The following is a 21,880-nucleotide window of genomic DNA, read 5'->3' on the forward strand; positions in this document are numbered from 1 at the left end:
TGTTTCTATTTAATCCATAGTTGGGACCCTAACAGGTACTACCACTCCGGGTCAGAGTGGACCTGGGAACAATGGCAATTAAAGGGTGGCTCTACACTCCCCAAAGCCCGCAAGCTGGGGCTTCACCATCGGATATAGTTTAAGGTCATATCCTGGACCGAGAAGAAGAAGAAGAAGAAGAAGAAGAAGAAGAAGAAGAAGAAGAAGAAGAAGAAGAAAGAGTAATACAAAAACAATTGCATCAGCAACAACAGAAAAAAACGAACAAGAATAGCAGATGGGAGAAAAAACTATACGAAATCATACAAAAGATAGACAAGGGACAACAACAACAAAAAAAGAAGAAAGGGACTAAAAAAAAACAAACAAATACAATAACTAACAAAACGCAGAAGAAGGGGAGGGAGAAGAAAGAACAAAACAACGCCAGAACTAGAAGTAGAATGTGAAAAAACAATATTAACAGATACAACCACAAGAAGAAGAGGAGGGAGAGGAAGATAGAAAGGCCGAAGGAAATTAAGAGATACAAGAGAAGGAATAACAAGTAATGATAAGAAGAGGGGCGGGTGGAGGTTATACAGATGAAAAATGATTAGAAAAAGAAAAGAAAGAAGGAAAAAGAGCAACAACGAAAGTTAATAATAAATGAGTAATACCAATATACGGCATAATCGCGTTGACACACCGGCTCTCGTCAGATCACCGAAGTTAAGCAACGTTGAGCCTGGTTAGTACCAGATGGGTGACCATTTGGGAATTTTAGGCGCTGTATGTGATCTCCGCTTATCTCGGCATTTGTTTCCAGTCGCCCTGTACTTCACTTGCCACTGGTATTTAACAATGTCGATTCAGGAGAGGTGAGGTTGGAGATTGCGCACCTCCTGCACAAAAAAAAAATAAAATTCTCGAGCAGGTACTCCTACGGTGGGTACCCATAATCTGTCAAAGACTGAAGTAACCTTTAGAATACCATCGTTGATGATGATGATGATGATGATGATGAGAAGAAGAAGAAGAAGAGAAAAACAATAATAACAAAAGCAACGTCAAGAATAAGAAAGTACGATTTGGAAAAAAAGAAGAGAAGTAATTTCAAAAGAAACGGACAAATATAATAATAATTATTATTATTATTATTATTATTATTATTATAATTGATGTCATACCAAATAATTGAGGAAGGTCAAGGAGGATGGAAAGACCATCGACGGAAAAGTACTAGCTAAACCTCCACTAGTTGAGTTCAAAGAGGACTTAGACCATAGAGAGATTTATTGACACACAAATTCCAGTGAGAAATCAATGGTACGTAGCTGTTACAATAAAGCAAATTCAGCTTCAAAGGTTTTCAAAAGAGGTGGAGAGTACTGAAAATCTGAAGAGACTTGTTGTCACTCAAACTTCAGAGAGAAACCAACAAGTCGTTCTCAAAAATAAATCTTTGATGATGGGCTGTGTGATTACTCCCAGTGAGTAAATAATAAAAACAAAAAGAACGACAAGAACAAAAATGATAACAACGATAAAAATAATAATAATAATTGATCAATATCACCGTTGAAAGGAAATAGTAATAATAAGGAAGATGGAAATAAAAAACAATTGTAGGAAATTTTATTCTACCTATTGGATTTTACACGTTCGATCAATACACATGTACAGAGGAATATAGACATAGATAGATAGATAGATAGAAATGTAAAAACATATTAGGATAGATACATAGATTATATTGTTATATTGATATATATAAATATAGGACGGGCTGATATATATATATATATATATAGAGAGAGAGAGAGAGAGAGCGAGAGAGAGACAGACAGACAGACAGATAGAGAGACAGAGAAGGGGAGAGAGAGATGATAGCAGATTTAGATAGATACGTGGACAGATACATGTAACATAATGAGTAACACACACACACACACACACACACATATATAAATATATATATATATATATATATATATATATATATATATATATATATATATATATATATATACATATATATATCATATAATTAGATCACGTTGACAGATGTTAAAAAGCATTTTTTAAAAACAACTGTTTAAAATTCAACAGCATTTATCGCGATTAACGATGGCCGAATGGATTAGATCCTTGCTAAAGAAGCCAGGGATGGCTTCTGTCGCCGGGTTCGAATCTATCGACTGGTGTTAATCGTAACACCCTGCAATTGATGATGATTCCCGAAAGGATGAAACACTAGTGTCTTTAGGTATTTAATAATTATTATAGTAAATTATATATATATATAATTTACTATAATATATATATATATATATATATATATATATATATATATATATATATATATATATATATATATATATATATATGGAGAGATAGGGCGGGAGGGAGGACTAGATAGATAGATAGATCAGAAGAGAGAAAAAGTGTATACCGTGCACCGAGCTTTTTTTATGTCTTAAGAGATAGCCAAACACATATGTTCGTGTGAATTGGTCGCTTTATAGAATGACCGCCTCTTTACATGCGATGTGAATGAGACTCGATAGTAATTACATATGTCTGTTCTCCGCCAACAATTTTCGCTGTATATAGATAGTCTTGCACAGAAATGTTTACATGACCGTCTGTCGCCATCTCCCCGGTGATCAGGACGGTCAGATCTAAATATAAGCACGTAGAATGGTCTTGTTCAGCCAGCCGTCTCCAGTTGTATAAAGAATGCCTTTGCTAACTAGAGACGCCAAAGATAGCAGAAACAGCTTCTTAGTTAAAGCACAGAACAGTACCTAGTCATAACTTCTAACATAACCATTATATATATATATATATATATATATATATATATATATATATATATATATATATATATTAGCAGACCGCCGTATGGTTGGTTGGTTGTTTTTGTTTTACGACATATCAACTCTTTTCAGGTTATTTAATGCCGAATGCAGTGATTTTGAAGAAAATAATTTGATAGAATATATTTGTTTTTTCAAATCGGTTTCTATTGAACCCATAGTTGGGACCCTAACAGGTACTACCACTCCGGGTCAGAGTGGACCTGGGAGCAATGGCAATTAAAGGGTGGCTCCACACTCCCCAAAGCCAGCAAGCTGGGGCCTCACCATCAGATATAGTTTAAGGTCATATCCAGGACCACAGACCGCCGTATACACATGTATATAATCAAATAGCATTATAAATAACACCGTAAGGCGGGACAGATACCGTAACTAGGGTCCGGAAAAACATCGTATTCCACATCGTAACCTGAAAAATCCGTATCCTAGGACCACCAATCCTGGTGTTCTACTGTAGTGATTTCTAAAGTGATAAAAAATTATGAAATACGTTCCATCAACTAGTATCGAAACTAAACCAGATAGCTCTTTAGCCTGATTAGTTATTGTCTAAGCCACATGCATATAAAGGAATTTAAAAAATAACGTGGTTTAACCTACAAATGTATATTTGCGCATGCGTAGAAGAAAACTTAGTCCACTTACGCCTGCCAAGTTCTCTTTTTTATCAATTTTGACCCATAAGCAGCTATTTTAGCAAGTAAAAATCAAATCGAATTTGTTCCACAGATCCAAATCTCTTATATATCAAAGTAAAAATCTATAGACCAAAACTATACAGAGGATTTTTGTAGAAACTGTTCATCACACAGACAGACAAAGTAACTTTTATATATTACAGGCCGTTCTGCGTTGTCCAGTCGTAAAATATGCATAAATGTTTTAATTCGTGCAGATTTCGTATGTATTATTAAAGATTCAATACTCATATCCAGAAAAAAAACACGAATAAACCTAGAACCCCATCCTCCAACGTAGACCCCTACTGCCAGGTCTCCTTCTCCAACTTCAGGGGTCTACGTTCCAACCTTCCAGAGGTTGAAATACAATTACAGGAGGTGAAACCGGACATATTGTTTCTAAGTGAAACTGGCATTGGGCCAACCACTTCTCTAGACGAATTCATAATTAAAGGATACTCTAACTTAACATCTAAATCTGACCCCCAAGATCGTCATGGGCATTGAATATGTGCCTACGTTAAAGATGGCTTTCCATGCGGAGGGATATCTCCAGAGAAGACCCTAATGTGCTTTTGGGTTGCACTAGCTCACAATACTGCATTTATATTTGTCCTCTATCGCCCCCACAACAGTGGGGTTACTATCTTTAAGTGCATATCTGAGAAAATTGACCACATCCTGTCTGCTCATCCTTCGGCTAACAATTACATTTGCGGTGACTTCAATGTCCATAATGTGGAATGGCTGACCCAATCAAATAAGGCCGATGACGAGGGGAGGTTCTGTCATGATTTTGCCACTTCCTATGACCTCACTCAGATTGGTCACGAACCCACCTGTGTGCCCGATACTACCGGTCAGTATGCAAGCCTTCTAGACCTTTTCCTCACAACTTTCCCTGAGCTATGTTCATGTTCCGTTCTATCTCCTCTGGGATTCTCGACCATAAGATAAAAATGAAATGTAATAAGTCTTCAGACGTACCTCTCCACCGTACTCTATATCGATACTCTATGGCTGACTGGGATAGCTTCCGTACATTCATATATGACCTAACTCTGAATTCCATGTTTAAAAAGGATGTGTCCTCTATAGTATCAGACCTGACCGAATTGTTAATTGTAGGCATAGACCGATTCATACCATCCAAAAAATTCCAACAAACAGCAAACAAGCAGCCAGCTATGTTTCTCCCCTGAATGTGCTGCTGTCATCGCGCACAGAAATCACTTTTTCCATAGCTACCAACGTAATAGATGTACTGAGACTAAATCTGCTTTTAGGAGTGCCAGCAACCACTGTAAAAGAGTAATAAAAATACAAGAGAGCTATATGCTCAGTCCGTTAAATCCAAAGTAGCTGAGCAGCGGCTTCGTTCCCACCAGTTTTTGGCAAATAAAAAACAGGATCCTGAAGAGAATCGTGCGTCCTATCCCAACCATCATCAATGAACCTGAGGTCATCTCGTCGGCATCAGACAAAGCCAAACTATTTGCCAAGAACTTTGCAGCTAATTCTACCCTATGCGACGAGGGCCATCAACTCCCCGTATTACCTCCTATAACAGACAAGACGCTATGCAACATACACATATCTGTGCGTGAGGTCGCCAAGCTAATCAAGAACCTTGATTCCAGTAAAGCAACTGGCCCTGACGGCATTCCAGTTATAGTGCTGAAAAAGCTCCTACCAGAACTTGCCCCCATACTTACAAAACTGTTTAAGCGTTGCCTTAAGAAGTGCTTTCCAACACCCTGGAAAATCTCATCAGTATGCCCTGTATTTAAGAATTCAGGTGAAAAGTCATCTCCCTCTCAATACAGACCAATACGTCTCCTCTCTGTCATGAGTAAGTTGTTGGAATTCATATTAAATAAAGAAGTAGTCAACTACCTCAGCACAAACAACCTTCTTAGTAACATGCAATATGGTTTCCGCTCCGCAAGATCTACCGCAGATGTTCTAACGGTTTTATCTCATAGGATTAATGAATATCTTGAAAAAGATTCCTTTCCAGGACAATTACTCTTGACATATCAAAGGCCTTCGATAAGGTATAGTGTAAGGGCCTACTTCACAAGATTTCTAGCTACGGTATCACTGGAAATGTTTTCTCAATCATTAAATCATTTCTCTCCGATAGGTTCATAAGATTAGTGGTTGATGGGTAGAAACCAGAGGCCCACAGTATTAATGCTGGAGTCCCTCAGGGGTTCATCCTGGGTCCAACTCTCTTCCTGATCTACATCACTGATCTCCCAAAACACATACTTAAATCATTCGTTGACATCTATGCTGATGACACGACCATTTATGGCAACACATCAAAGGCCGTTCTCTCTAATTCTCTCTCCTCTGATCTTGAGCGCGTGGTACAGTGGGGGGAAAGGTGGCTGGTTTCTTTTAATGCATCCAAAATCAAGCTTCTATCTTTACATCATCAACGCTCTGATCCCCATCTGGCATCAATTGAAATGGATGGCTCTTGTCTTGGGGAGGCTCCATGTTTTGACAAGCTTCTGGGTTTGACCATTACTCCTGATCTGAAATGGACCGCGTACATCAGGTTTGTTACCAATGATGCTGGGAAAATGGTGGGATCCTTCTACCACTCCAGAAGATATCTCACTACTGATGCAATTTTCTATCTGTATAAAAGCCAAGTACGTCCAAGGATGGAATACTACTGCCACATCTGGACAGGAGCTGCTAAAAACAGCCTATCCTGCCTTGACAGAGTACAAAATAGACTTCGTAGTTTAGTGGGGGATGCTCCTTTCTCTTCCCTGCGACCTCTCTCCCATAGAAGAGACGTTGCGAGCCTGTTTTTGTTTTATCGTTATTTCCATGGAAAGTGATCGTTTGAGCTCCAATCTCTCATCCCCCCCCGCCAATCGTTCACGAGAAACACCCGTCTGGCTGAAACTACTGTCAATAATTTCCCCCACTCTTTATCTGTGCCTAAATCAAAACGTAGATTCCGTGAGCGGAGCTTGTTTCTCAGCAGGTCATGACTGTGGAACTCTCTTCCGTTTGCCTGTTTCCCACGTGACTGCAACTTGGATGTCTTCAAGTCCAACATAAACAAATTCCTAACAAACCGCCCTCTAAAGTAAGACACTCTATCAAATCTCCAATACTAATGATTACTACAATACTATCTCATTAATTACTGTACACGCAATAACCCTTATCCCTGAGTGGCCTCCGGGTCTTGATAAGTGGTGACCTCCATGTAAAAAAAAAAATTGATTATTATATTGCATTTGATATATATAGTAATGATTTCAGAAGTTATAAAAATAACTTGGGTGCCATCAGGTAGAATCGAAACCAAAATGTTTACTTCCCCAGCCTTGTTTGTAATTTAGCTCTCTAGCGTCGGCGTTTATCGCCTAATGAGAGTCAATTAGTTATTGCGATAACCAATTGAACGAAAACATGATTTTAATTTTGACGCGACATTAAAATAACGGTTTTTAATATAAATAAAGGTACACTTTGCTCTTTATTATTGAGTACTATTGTTGCATGATAAGGGCTGTCCCCTTTTCATGTAAGTATAAAAATAGAGTGATTTAGTTAAAATGAAGATGATATAGCATAGACGAAATTCGAACCTCGTAATTTAGGTTTAGAAATAGATTACGTGTGAGAATTAGAAAATGGAATGTAAAACAGCTTAGAGATAAAATAGTTTCAAGAAAAGAATGTGCACTGGCAATTTTGTTATGAAAATTCAATTGAAAGAATGCAGCTACAAGATAATTTAATAAACATGTTTTTAACATATTGGAAATATAGGTAACTGAGAAATAGGTTAAAATTCCTTTTGTAAAAAAAAGGAAAAGTTTTGGACACACATGTCCAGAACATGTGAAAGAACGCACATGTTTTAACATGTGTATGACGTCATGGAAAAATGGGAAGTTCTAGAGATAGTTAGAAAATTTTAGAGTTAAGAAACTTAGGAGAAACTGGGAGAAACTCGGAGGGAGTTTGAGAACGACAGACGATAGTCTGCAGTTTGGAATTCGAACGTCTAGAAGCGAGACGGTCCATTTGAAACTTAATATGTGAAGCTTTGAATTCTTGATGAGAAAACCACGGCCGGTCGTGAGAAGAAATAAACCCATCATATGTTTTTATAAACGTCGTCTTTGTGTTGTGATTCTACCAAAAGGTAAAGTGAATATTGTTATTATATGTCTTGTATATCTGTTATAAAATGTCTTGACATACACATCTCATACACATCTTACACTAAGACTGTCTGAAGACTATCTCCTCACTTTAAGAGCTTTTTCCATCAACACATCTAAGTATGTACGTTTGTATATATATATATATGAATCGTCATAACACGAACAACAATCTCTCTCTCTCTCTCTCTCTCTCTCTCTCTCTCTCTCTCTCTCTCTCTCTCTCTCTCTCTAAGACTCAACAACATCTCTCTTCTAAGACTGCGCTTATAATAAGACTCTCTTACAATAAGTTTCTCCTTTAATAAGATTATATAACACTATTATATAAACCTTGTTAAATTTATTAGTTTTAAACTTTGAATATTGTTAACTCAGAATATTTTTAACCTGGCATAATATATATATATATATATGTATATATATATATATATATATATATATATATATATATATATATATATATATACATCATTTACTCACATAAATTAATATACGGGAGTATAAAATTTTGCATAAACTGTAGGTATCTACTTCAATAATGCTCAATACTTAGGTAGAGTTAGTTAGTAAGTTATAAAATATATATGGCTACACTGAATATTCCGCATATATATATATATATATATATATATATATATATATATATATACTAGCAGGGAAACTCGACGTTGCCCGAGATTGAATGACGATCAACGAATATTTCACACTCCTATATTTCTATTATCATTGAAATCCGTGAAATCGGCAGGAAGTAAGCTTTACATGACTCCATGTAGTAAATTAGTCCAAAATATATGTTACTTTACATTGCACTGTAGAGAACCTACTGTTTCTTTTATAAAATTATTTTATATAAACTTCTTTTCTAGTTACAGTTAACAGAAAAAAAAAACATTAAGAAATTTACGAGCGGAGTTTGAAACTACAGACCACGTCATTGCAAAAAAAAAATACACGCTATCAACTTACCCACAGTAGAATTTTCACCGCCCTATCATATTTGCTAAGCGACGACATGGAAAAAATGGCTTTACCGATGAAAGATAAATTAAAATAACGTTTTCGATTATCACTGATTTAAGAGCACTTCTAGACTTATACACTAAATTTCTGTAAATTTTAAAGAAAATCTGTTCAGCCGTTTCGAGGTCTATAAGGAACGAAATCACACACCCACACAGACCAACCAAACAGAGGACGATTGTTATATTATCTCGCTCTCACTGTCTCTCTCTCTATATATATATATATGTGTGTGTGTGTGTGTGTGTGTGTGTGTGTGTGTGTGTGTGTGTGCACATACACACACACATATCTATATATCTAAAAAATGAGTGAAATATTAAGAATAAGTAGGGTTGAAAACACTTTTTAAATACCATGTCAAGGTGGCCTAATTATTATCATTCTTGACTCACTGTCTTTGGATTTTGGTTTCGATCACAGCTCAAGTATTTTTTTTTTTTTTTTACTTACAAGAACTGAACTCTTTAGAAAAACATAATACTCGCATTTTCTGTATGAATTAAAATATAATATCTATATGTATTTTTTGACCAGGCAACGCCGGATGGTCTGATATATATATATATATATATATATATATATATATATATATATATATATATATATATATATATATATAAAGCTGAACGCCTGTGTGTGTGTCTGGTCACGAATAGGCTCCTATTTGGTTGACTATTATAGAAAACTGATCACATATGATGATAGAAGATGTATCGAGACACAGGAATGGGTATGTTTGGTCTGGCATAATGATGATTCATTAAAATTGTGAGGTCTTCGTACGCGCCTGGTCCACAAAGTATGGAAATAAAAAATTTAAAAATAAAAAAAAAACGTTTACAAGTGTTTTTGATATAGATATACATAATAATGCTTTGAGTAGTATGTTTTAACTTAAATAGGGTTGGTATAATAAAATTGTGGGGTCTGCGTTCGCGCCTGGCCTCCATGAAATGGAAATAGGCACAAACTTTAATAAAGACTTTTCATATCTATCTGCGTAAGTATACTTTGATAATTATGTTTCAGTTTGAAGAAATGTGGTATAATAAAATTATGGGGTGTTCGTTCGCGCCTGACCTCCATAGAATGGAAATATGTAACAAAGTTTAACAAGGTTTTTTTTTTAATATAGATCCACAGAATATTGTGATAAGTGTTTCAGTGTGAACAGGTATGGTATAATAAATTATGGGGTTTATCTATTTTATTTTTACTTTCATCATATTTTGCTTTGGTTTTGATACCCCCAAATTCGAAGCTATCTTTTTATAACCTTTCCTTTTCATAACCTATCATACTTTCATAAATCAGAGTCCATTTTCTGTAGGCTGTTTTTGAACCCAGTCAACGACGGGTACTTTTGCTAGTATATATAAGTAGATGTCTCTATATATGTAAGTAGATGTCTATGAAATTAATTAGACGAAAGTGTTTAGGCATTGACAGTCATGGTCAGAGAGATAACTCTATAAAAATGAAAGGATATTAAAGATTGGAAAGTGTTCGAGATTCGCTCACCGATTTTATCACAGGCATTGTTATCTTCATCCAAAATATTATTAACTTTTTCTTTTGTTTCTTTTAAGCACAAATTGTAAAGGGACGATTGTTATCTAGAGGAAGCTGTTAAACTAGTTGATGCTCGTGAGATATGCAGATAGCAACAACTTACGTCGATAGTGGCTCGCCCTATTAATGCAAATAATGTCACTTTAATTGTCACGTAGATCTTCATCGGGATCTGATTTGATAGATACCGACACTCAGTCCAGGTTGAATGAATCAAGAAACGTAGTATGACAAAGATAAGTTTATTTGCTGCATATTGACAGGGGGGAGATTAAGCACATAAACTTGACGCTATGAATCCACTCCTTGTACGAGGTATTATAATTTTATATTCAATCAATTTTATATTCAATCATTTTTATATTTAATCATTTTTATATTTAATCATAGGCAGAAAAATAATTTAGTATTAGCAGTAATAGAATGTATGTTTCCAGTACTTACCACCTCGTTCAATAAGCTTTGCAAATAAGTTTACGCTATCGCAATGTCCGTCTACCATTGATTTCTCATTGGTAGCAACCATTGGTCTTCACTGGTATTTGGGTGGCAATAAGTCTCCCCTATTCCCCAATCTTCTTCGCACTTATCCAGTGGAAGCCTGGTTAGTGCTTTCTCTTTTCGGTCTTTCCATCCTACTTGACCCTTCTTACTTATTTGATTTAACATCATTTATGGCTACAATTATTATTATTATTATTATTATTATTAGTAGTAGTAGTAGTAGTAGTAGTAGTAGTAGTAGTATTCCATAACTTCACAGTATTGTGATATTTAACAACAGTTCCCCCCCCCCAAGAACGGGCTCTTACACCAACGCTGACGAGGATAGTCAAAGAGTCAATTAGATGGAAAGCACCGGGCGTAGGATATTTGCTGAGCCAAGCATTGCCAGGGCCGCTACAAAATAGGTGGGCTCTCTCTACCGTGCTAGAAAACTACTAACACCCGAAAGTATCCTGTACCTCTATAAGGCCACCATTCGCCCATGTATGGAGTATTGCTGTCACATCTGGGCTGGTGCATCTGCTGCTAGTCTCTCGCTCCTTGACAAGGGTCAAAAGAGAGTCGCAAACCTGATAGGCCCTGAACTGGCATCTAAGCTTCAGCCTCTGTCCCATTGACGAAATGTTGCATCCCTCTGCCTTTTCTACAAGTATTTTAGTGGTGAATGCTCTGACGAACTGCAAGCACTTGTGCCCCCACGATGTGAGCACCCTCGACAAACCCGACAGGCTGCTAAATCCCACCCCCACACTGTAGAGATCCCTAGATGTAAAAGATCTTTTTACTCCAATAGTTTCTTCCCCAGAACAGCTAGATTCTGGAATTCCATTCCAGGTCCCTGCTTCCCCAACTGTACTGACGTGCAGAAGTTTAAGTGTAACGTGAACCGACATCTTGCTGCCCAAATCCCTACATAGTACCCCAGTAGTTGTTTCCCCTGATAGTAGCCCCCTACACCAAAGTGGCAATTTGCCTTGTTTGGGGTGAAAATGTAATTAAAAAAAAAGCAGAACTGACTTCTGGAGTACAGTGGGCTTGTATCTGATTCCCAAGGAGTTCAACTGTTGCATAAGATTATCAGCAATTGAGCCAAGTGAAACTATGATTATTAACATGATTGAAGTTTTTTTATTCCACAATCTAGCAATGTCCACCCTCAATTTCTGATAGTTCCACATTTTCTCATTCTTCTTGCCTGTTAAGTTCATGTCGTTTGGGCAAGCCACATCAATAATTTGGCATTCGTTGGTCTTTTTGTTCACAACTACAATATCTGGTTTCCTGCGAGTTATCTCTCGGTCACACTGAATCACGAAATCCCAGAGATATTAACGTCCTTATTTCTCTACTACCACTTCTGGGTGATGTTGGTACCATTTTTCCGTTACTTGAATTCCAAACTTTTGGCACAAACTCCAGTGCAGATTTTTACACACCTTTTCATGGCGACGTTTGTATTCTTTGTGAGCAAGTATAGAACGCGCAATCAACAATATGTGACACTGTTTCGAGAGGTATCTCACACAACCTGCATTTATCAGAACAGTCATAAATGTTTTTATTTATTGTATTTGTATTTAATGTCTATTGCTGAGCAGTAAATATAAGATTTTCTGTTTCTCTTTTCGGTATTTTTTTAGATTAGGTCCACCTCCACAATTTTCTTTTAAATGACAACTTTTATAAATTTTCGACTATGCTGAATACGAAAATCGCATTGAAATTTTGTAGAAATAAGTAGTTATCGAGATATAAAAAGTTATATTATGCATTGTATTCCTTGGCGGCCATCTTCTTTACGCGCGTGCGCGCGCCATAAACAAATCTGCTCATCTATGATTGAACACTGCACGCATGTAAAAAAAGATGGTCGCCAAAGAATACAATGCATAACACAACTTTTTATATCTCGATAACTACTTATTCCTGCAAAATTTTAATGCGATTTTCGTATTCAGCATAGTCGAAAACTTTTAAAAGTTGTCATTTAAAAGAAAATTGTGGGGGTGGACCTAATCTGAAAATTTACCCTCTTTTCAAGTCACCTTTGGACAGAAAATTCCACGTGTCCTGACATTTTTGTGTCTTAGTATCTTGCTTAAACTGATCATGAAGTTTCATTCTTATTAACTCAGTCAACTTTTCTGCTTCTTTGTACTCCTGTTTATCTTCTAATGAGTCTTTACTTAGCTCTTCCTCTTTCACCCCTGTTCCAAGTAAAACTTTATGCCTGTTACCAAGTAGTGGTGAAAACTTCTAAGCTCCCCCCCCCTACATATTCTTCAATCCCAATCAGCCCTCTGCCTCCTTTTCTTTTCTCCTTGAGATATACAGCCTGAGCACATTAGAATGTTGGTGAAGTACTTCACCCAGTTTTATCAAAAAAGCTACAATAATATCAGAGCGTCTTCATTTACGCTGAACATCTACATAATAACAACATTAATATATTACATATGAATGAGTTCTCTGTGGAAGTTTCACAGGTCCCGCTAGTTAATTGATATTATTCTTGCTTTTGTTTTTGTGAGAATCAGATTTTTTAATTTGATTTTCACACAAAAAAAGACAGGGCTGTATCCGAGAAAATTTATTTGTATCATAACTTCATATTCAAGGCGCGTACTTGACTCTCTGTCTTTAGGTTTTTATTTCTTATTCCGTGAAATTTTCATGGGTCCGACTAGCTATTATTAAGATACTATAGTCTATAGTTATACTATCTGCTTGGCTCAGTAAATATCCTACGCCATGTGCTTTCTATCTAATTGACTCTTTGACTATCCTCGCCAGCTTTGGTGTAAGAGCCTGCTCTTGAGGAAAAAATATAACTGGTGTAAAATGTCACAATACGTTACGTCTTATTCAGAAGCAAATCCTATGACCCTTCAAAATACACTGCTTAGCCAATTTGCTCTCTCTCTCTCTCTCTCTCTCTCTCTCTCTCTCTCCAAAAGGAACAATCATGTTGTCACACCGGTTCTCGCCAGATCACCGAAGTTAAGCAGCGATGAACCTGATCAGTACCACATGGATGACCATTTGGGAAGACTAGGCGCTGTATGTACCGCGCTGAGTCATGGAAATTTCCAGGTTGGTGTCTGAAGGCGCGTTTAACTCACTGGGGGATATGCACCCCTGAGTCAAGGCGGAAAGCAATGAGAAACTACCGTCTTTACTTATCTCCTTGAGATTGCTATGGCTCTACAATTTGGAGAGCCGTGGTCGCCGATGCTGTTAAAAAACATTTTTTTTTAAAGCATCAGTGCCTCCGCTGCTACTAATTGGATATGTTTTATTTAAGCAAAATGAAATGCAAAATTCAAGATTTTAAACTGGTTATAAAAGTAATAGATTGTTTAAATAGAGTAGTTTTGCTAATCGAAGATATGGTCATCTGGGGTGATCTTCTTCAGTCCCCTTGATTTGTTTTCGTGGGTTACGCCAAAGAAGAAAATATAGTTTTTCATGAGGAATTCATTTCTCATGCTTTCATACCAGTTCAAATCTCTAGATTTTCAATATCGAAAAGATCATATACAAGGTGCCTTTAATAAGTTTCCAGACTTTTTGTACAGACATTTAAAATTGTCGGGGACAAACTCAGTATGTTATTGCTATACATCTTATGAGATGACTGACCAATTCTTATGATTTCAGGTTGAAACGAACAGCTAGAGCAGAATTGGAATACTCCCTAATAAGGCCTTATTGTCACAGCTCGTGAATTTCCAAAAACGCAATCTGGGCGTGAAGACCCTTTAGAAGAACGATATGCAATAAAATTCTGTTTTAAACTTGAAAAAATGTCACAGAAACGTATGGAATGCTTCAGATTGCATGAATCGAAAATAAGTTTATATCGGAAAAGGGAGTCTATGAGGGATGGTGAGAGGTGTGGGAGGAGTAAGAAAGTCAGAACACCAGAGTCAAATAAAGAATGTCATGTGTAGGAACCGTCGTGTGTCTATAGAGACAATAAGTGCACAGTTTGGTGTCAGTGTGGGAACTGTAAACACAATTATCCGCAAGTAACTGAGGATGCGGAAGATTTGCGCGAAGTTAGTCCAAAGGATGCTCAGAGCAGATCAGACCATGTGAACTGGAAAGTGTTTCTTTGTTTTTTTTCTGTAAATAAAAACTTAAGAAGATTAATTACTCCCAGGATGACTAGTTTTTTTGTTGTTTTCTTTTTTGTTGTTTTTTTTTGTTTTCTTTTTTGTTTTGTTTTTTTTTGTTTGTCGTTTTTTTTTTTTGTTTCCTTTTTTGTTGTTGTTTTTTAGGGGGATTCTAGCATATATGAGGTGGAATGGTAAAATTGTCGGCTTGAAGAAAACAACACTCTTTATTTTAAAACATTTATAGGAAAAATCAATTCAAGTAACTTGGTTATATAGTAGAGCTGACATCTATTCAATATAACTGCCTTTAGGCTAAATCGCCGCCTAAATTGTCCGGGCTGGGAGCATTTCTTTACTACAAGCGCCGGTGGTAGTTTGGCGAATACTCGGCAGATAGTGGCGATCAGGTTATGTTGGTGTTATGGGAGGTCCTAGTGATGTTCTCGACGTATAATCAAATGAAGTAGTCCAGCCAGTTCAGGAGGAGAGCCAGTGAGAGAAGAGTACAAAGTCGTAGCACTCCTTCTGAAACCACGCCTGGGTTTCTTTAGACTTGTGGGCCGGCGCCTAGTTCTGTGAAGTGGCATGATATAATCCCCACTTGAAACCACACCAAAGACAATAACCGTGGCTGGAAGCTTCGTTGAGCTGTGCCCTCAAGCGTTAAACCTCCCGGATTTGCATTTTGAGGATGTTGGCAATTGCCTTGTTGTCATAACTTGGATCGGTAGAGAGCATGAGTTGTACAGCGACGCATCTCCGATCACACTCGTTTAATATTGTGTTACTTTCAGACATGATATAAGGCTCCTATCGCTCTTGGGATTTGTACACAAATTGCAAACTGGTAGATGGTCTGCACTGCAAAATGAAAACCAGTTTCCATCAAACAGAAATGGATTCACGTCGTCTTTTTAGGGGCGACACTTTTATCGTTCGACTCTGTATATATCAGATTGACAAGAAAGTTCTTATGGTTTTAACTTTTAAATTTAGATAAAAATATCTCGGCTAAAACAAACATTTATTGACCGAAATTAGCACCATCATAACCAACATACTTTTGCCAAACAAGTGTATTTATGCCAGTAACGTAAAAAAAAAACTTGCGTTTTGATGGCGATGAAGTCGGTGAAGACATTTTTGATATTGCTTGGGCTTTTTTTTTAGCATTTTTTACGCAGAAAGTTGTCGAGATGCTTGAAAAAAGTGGTTGTCGGTAGGTGAGATGTCTGGAGAGTATTGCGCATAAGGCAGGGTTTCGTAGCCCAATTCGTTCAATTTCTGCACGGTCGATTTAGCAACGGGCATTGTCGTCGAGGAGAACTGAGCCTATTTCATCGAAGAATGCTAGATGTTGTTGTTAAAGTTTCTGATGCGTTTCATCCATTTGTTGGCCCTACTTATCCACTGTAATAGTTTCGCATTAATTCAACAAACTGTAATAGATGAGACCGGTCGCAGACCACCAAACAGTCAGCATAACATTTTTTTTTGTGTGTGCAACTCTGACTTCGGAAAGTGTCGTGGAGATTCGTCGGCATCTAACTACTGAATTGAGCGTCACCGGTTGTTGTAAAAAAACCCACTTTCATCGCAAGTCACAACCCAATTGAGAAATGGGTCGTTCTTGTTGCGTAAAAGAAGGGAAGCTAACACTGTGTAAGGGTGTTTCTTTTGGTTGTCGTCCAATTCGAGAGGCAACCATTTATCAAGTTTGTTTTTGTTTTCTTTCCAATCTCTCTCTCTCTCAAGTGGTTGGAAATCGTCGCATACGTTACGTCTTATTCAGAAGCAAGTTCTCAAACAGTTGTGCGTGGATTGGCTTCGACTAAGGCTCATCAGTGATCGTTGTCAACATTCGATTACGGACCACTACGTTCATCATCTTCAAGACTCTCATCGTTGCCACGAAATTTCTTGAACCACCAATGTGCTGTGCGTTCAGTAGTGGTTCCTGGGCCAAACTCTTTATTGATATCGCGAGCTGTTTCAGCAGCTTTTCTGCCTAGCTTGAATTGAAATAAAAAAGTTGTGGGAATTTGTTTTATCCATTTCGTATTCAAAGTTCTGAAAAGAAGACATAATTGTTTTAAAACGGTTGTAATTTAAACAATTAGATAGAGCGAAAAACACTCTTTAAAATGATAAATAAAGTAAAAGTATTATGACATAACTTATTTGAAAATTCATCGTTTGAAATCAAAATTAAAAATTCCACAATAATTTTCTTCTCAACTTAATATATTCCTAAAATATTATTTATATATATATATATATATATATATATATATATATATATATATATAGCCAGTAGAGTTTAGTTTCCTAGAAGTACATCCAATGAAACATGTGTCTACCAAAATAGTGCTCAATGAGTGAACAGAGCAGGTATATTAATTTTATTTATACAAACATTAATGGCTACATATGTGCATACATGTTTCTGTAATCACCCACGTTGAGGGATTACGTCTTCAGACCAAGAATTATCGTCGAAAGTAATATTCCAACCAAATACATTTTCCTATTTCGTTTATCAAGTCAGAATGCAACCTGGGTGGGAGTCATAAAAACGGTTAGAGGACAAGTGAGGTCTTTGAAGATAGTAAACATCTTTTTCATTTCCCTTTCCCCCCAATCCAACCTATCTTTTGGTTTTTATGGCATAAGGTAATTGAGAATTTAGTTTTTTGTCTTGGAGTCTGTAAATTAAGAACATTAGCCATGGTCACTACGTACTGACCGGTGCCTTTTAATCTACATCCATCCACACACATACATGCAACACACACACAACACACACATACACAGACACCGCCACACACACACACTCACGTTAATACATATATTCAAAAGCGAATCTATGTTGTTCGCTTTTATTTTACTCAAAACACACGTACTGAAACTAGGCAATAACTCTAAAACTACGCATGAATAAAGTTAAAAATTACAATAAGGTAAATAAACCAAAACAAAAAATAAATAAAAACAAATAAAAACAAAATAAAAACAAATAAACAAACAAAATATGAATAAACATAAAACACGAAATTTATCTAAACCCCACATGTACATATATATTTTAATATATCAATATACTTATAAACGCCTACACTTTGCTACACCCGCGCATATATACACACACACATACAGACATAGAGAGACAAATAATGGCATTTTTCTTTACTTCAGTAGCGTGGTAACCCCTTCATATATGAAATAGTATGATCCTACACTCCAGACGGGTGTATATATATATATATATATATATATATATATATATATACATACATACATACATACATATATATATACACATATATATACATATATACACATACACACACAGATACATATACATATAACATACATATAAACAACATTCGGACATCCATACATTCTTGTAATCTATATTGTTACAACAATCATATACGAGACAGCCTATTCTAATAGTTCAGAAATATATATGCATATACATACATATACATACGTACACACATACAAATACATCCAAATACTAACATACACACATATATATAGATACACACAATATATATATATATATACAAACATACATGCATACATAAAATACACTTATACATACATACTCACACAAATATAGACATATATATACATGTACCCTGCCACCAAATGATACATCTAAAGTAGAAACAGACATGAATACATTTACCATATAAATTCCCCTTTCCTATCAAACTCCACACGCATAGTTATATTTCATGCCCCCACCCGCTTGTTACATTTTCCTATGTTGTAGGTTTTTTTCCGTAAAAATTTATACTACGTAAAAATTTATATTGAATTCAGCATGAAGTTCATAGGCCTATCTTCATATTAAGCAAGCACTCTTTCGATGGTTTGGCAGATATACATAAGATGTATAACGATACAATAATAATATATAATAACACATGACAGAAATCAGAGTATTTAGGTTATACAAACTGAGTATACAAGCTTATACATTGTAGTACTTACCTTCATCTTTATTTATTCACCCTAATTTCCTTATCCCCTTTTCCTTCATTCACCCTTCATTCCTTACTTTCTTTCATCTATTTATTCATTTATCCTTTTTTTTTTTTAATTAATTTTCCTACTCAGGTATATAAAGATCATATATCCATACATGCATACACCCAAAAATACCCATATGCATACATTATTACGAGGTTCACCCAAAACAATCTATTACTCGTTTGGTTCAAATATATCTTCATACAGGTACTTATTTAGGTTAGTAATATTATAACTGTTTGATGAAGTAGAATATTAAGCGACTTACGTAATCCATACGGGTATGATCATAGTTGCGACCTCACTTATCCTCTTTGTGGGGGGGGGGTTATTTGATGGGGGTCAGTTGTACTTATAGTTGTTCTGGTCTACTAATTTAGAGTTCTTTAAGTGCGTGTGTTCTGAAATGTTTGCAGGATATAGCAGTTTCTTGTTTAATATTTAATAATTTATCCCTGTCTTTAAACCTAGTTATCTCAAGTTTTTCTGATAAGCATAATGGGCATGGTGAGATCAATGAGTGGCAAGTATTGGCCCTCCTAATAATCTTCCATTCTATACTAGGTGTTTTATTTTCTCTAACTAATTTCCAGTAATATAACGATAAGGAAGTGTCCTTTTCATATGTTTGATTACTTATCGAGCGTGTATGTCCATAGAATCTATTTTTGAAAGTCATTTGGGTACTCCCTATGTAGAATCTTTCGTCCCTTGGGTTCTCTACCGGGAATATATATATATATATATATATATATATATATATATATATATATATATATATATATATATATATAATCTCAATTTATATACTTAACGGATGTTTAATCTGCAGGCTTTAAATTTGGCGTATAGTTTATTCAGACATATGGAAAACTTTTTGAGGACTTCCAAGGGGTGAAAATTGAAAAATTGGTTCGTGTGACTCGTCTGATTTTTCTGTTTGCTAACGTTTTTCACGCTTGAACATGCGTGAATAGTTCAAATTACAGAGTCCTTATGTTTAGTACAAGTTGGTTTGAAAAACTCTTTTTAAAGAGCATGTCACGCTGGCCGAATGGTAACCGTACTTGACTTTCTGTCTTTAGGTTTTTATTTCTCATTCCGTGAAATTTTCATGGATCCGACTAGCTAATATTAAGATACTATGGTCATCTCGGTAAACACAGACAAAAACGGAACAAAACTGGGCAATCCGATTCAAACATTCGATATACTTAAACGAAAAACAAAGCTAAACAACGAAAAGCGACAGTTTAATGTGTAATAAATTGCGAACAGACGGGCTTACCTGACAAACGCTCGAGGTGTGCACTCTGCAAAGCGGGCACGTCCAAAGAAAAATGGCAAGATGACGGCGGCCGGTTAATATTGCCAAGTAATCACGCAAAATCTCGTGTTCTCTCGCACACACGAGAGTTCAGCTTAGCATAAAAACGGGTCACTGTGAGCAAGAAGGGAGAAGGAAAACGTAGTCAAGACAAAGACGACGCTTCTGACGACTGAGAAGAAAAAAGAAGAAAAAGAGCAAGAAGTAGAAGAGGAAGAAGAGAACGATACATGAGAAGACGAGGTGTGCGCGGTTTTGAGTAAATCGAAACAGACAGAAAAAAAAACTCTGATTACAAGCTATCTCGGCTTTGGTATGGAGAAATTTGACATCAGATTAATTCCGGAATTCGATGGCTCCCCCACTGGTCCCTCGGTGGTCGAATGGCTGGAAAAGGCTGAGCGCGTTTGCCGGTTGTGCAAGATTAAAGACCCAGCTATGGTTATCCCATTGAGACTCACTAAAGGGGCTTATGCCGTGTACCAGCAGCTAGGGGAGGATCCGACCATGGAGCAGATTACACAAGCGCTATACGGGGCATTTGGTACAGACCCTTTTGTCGCCTGGAGGCAGTTTTCCGAACGCCGACTTGGGCCGGGGGAGACAGTGGATGTCTACATGGCCGACTTGAAAAAGCTTGCCACTCCCTTCGGCGGTGCAAGTGATCGCATATTGGCATGCGCCTTTTTGTTGGGACTTCCGGATGAGGCAAGTCGACTGCTGCGAGCATCGTCAAGACTCACTGAGATTGGATTGGAGGAGTTATTGGCGAGAGCACGAAACATCTTGAAAGACGATCGAGAACTATTCTCCGCAGCTGTTGACACTCTGGACTCGCCAACGAAGGGTCTACGATGCTATACCTGTGGTGGCCCCAACCACTTTTCCAGAGACTGCAAAAGCGGTACAAGGCGCACCCCTAATTATGGAGCACGACAAGTAATACGGTGTCACCAATGCAATAAGCCAGGCCACATAGCGCGGAATTGTCCGGGAAACGGGCAAGGGGAGGACGCCGCAGCGCTAGCACCCTCCCCAACGCAGCATTGAACAAAGCGCTGCCTGCAGTAACAGTTCAAGTTGATGGATGTGAACGTTCAGCGCTGGTTGACACCGGCTGTACCCAAACCCTTCTTCGAAAGGAATATTGCGCCACTTGGAAGAAACGAAGGATCCCCGTACTTACTGTCGGCCAAGGCTCATTGGTGTGTTGTGGGGTCAGCGTTGTTCATATCAGCATTGGCAATGGCTCTCCGGTTGCTGTGACGGTGTTAGTGGTCGATGGGGAGCTGCTCGGATATGACCTTTTCCTTGGAATGGACGCTATCACACAGCTAGGCGGAATTACTGTGAACGGCGCCGGTGATGTGAGCTTCTCTCGACCAAACAAACAAATGTGTGCAGCAATCACTCTCGATGAGCCCGACTTCCATGCAGAATACGATAAGGACACAAACACTTGGACAGCGTCCTGGAAATGGGCAGGCGACCAGCCACCAGTGTCATTGCGGAATCGACTGACAGAGTATCCCCC

General features: G+C 37.2%; 1 protein-coding gene and 1 pseudogene across 2 annotated transcripts in view; both read left to right on the forward strand.

The window, feature by feature from the left end:
• Positions 1–21,880, forward strand: part of LOC145293768 (universal stress protein in QAH/OAS sulfhydrylase 3'region-like) — a 340,470-nt gene that overhangs the window by 186,594 nt on the left and 131,996 nt on the right. The gene's annotated exons all lie outside the window — the stretch shown is intronic.
• Positions 662–778, forward strand: LOC145294305 (5S ribosomal RNA; annotated as a pseudogene).

Source organism: Euprymna scolopes, chromosome 15, assembly GCF_053919585.1.
Source record: "Euprymna scolopes isolate OS-2025 chromosome 15, ASM5391958v1, whole genome shotgun sequence".
Classification (NCBI taxonomy): domain Eukaryota; kingdom Metazoa; phylum Mollusca; class Cephalopoda; order Sepiida; family Sepiolidae; genus Euprymna; species Euprymna scolopes.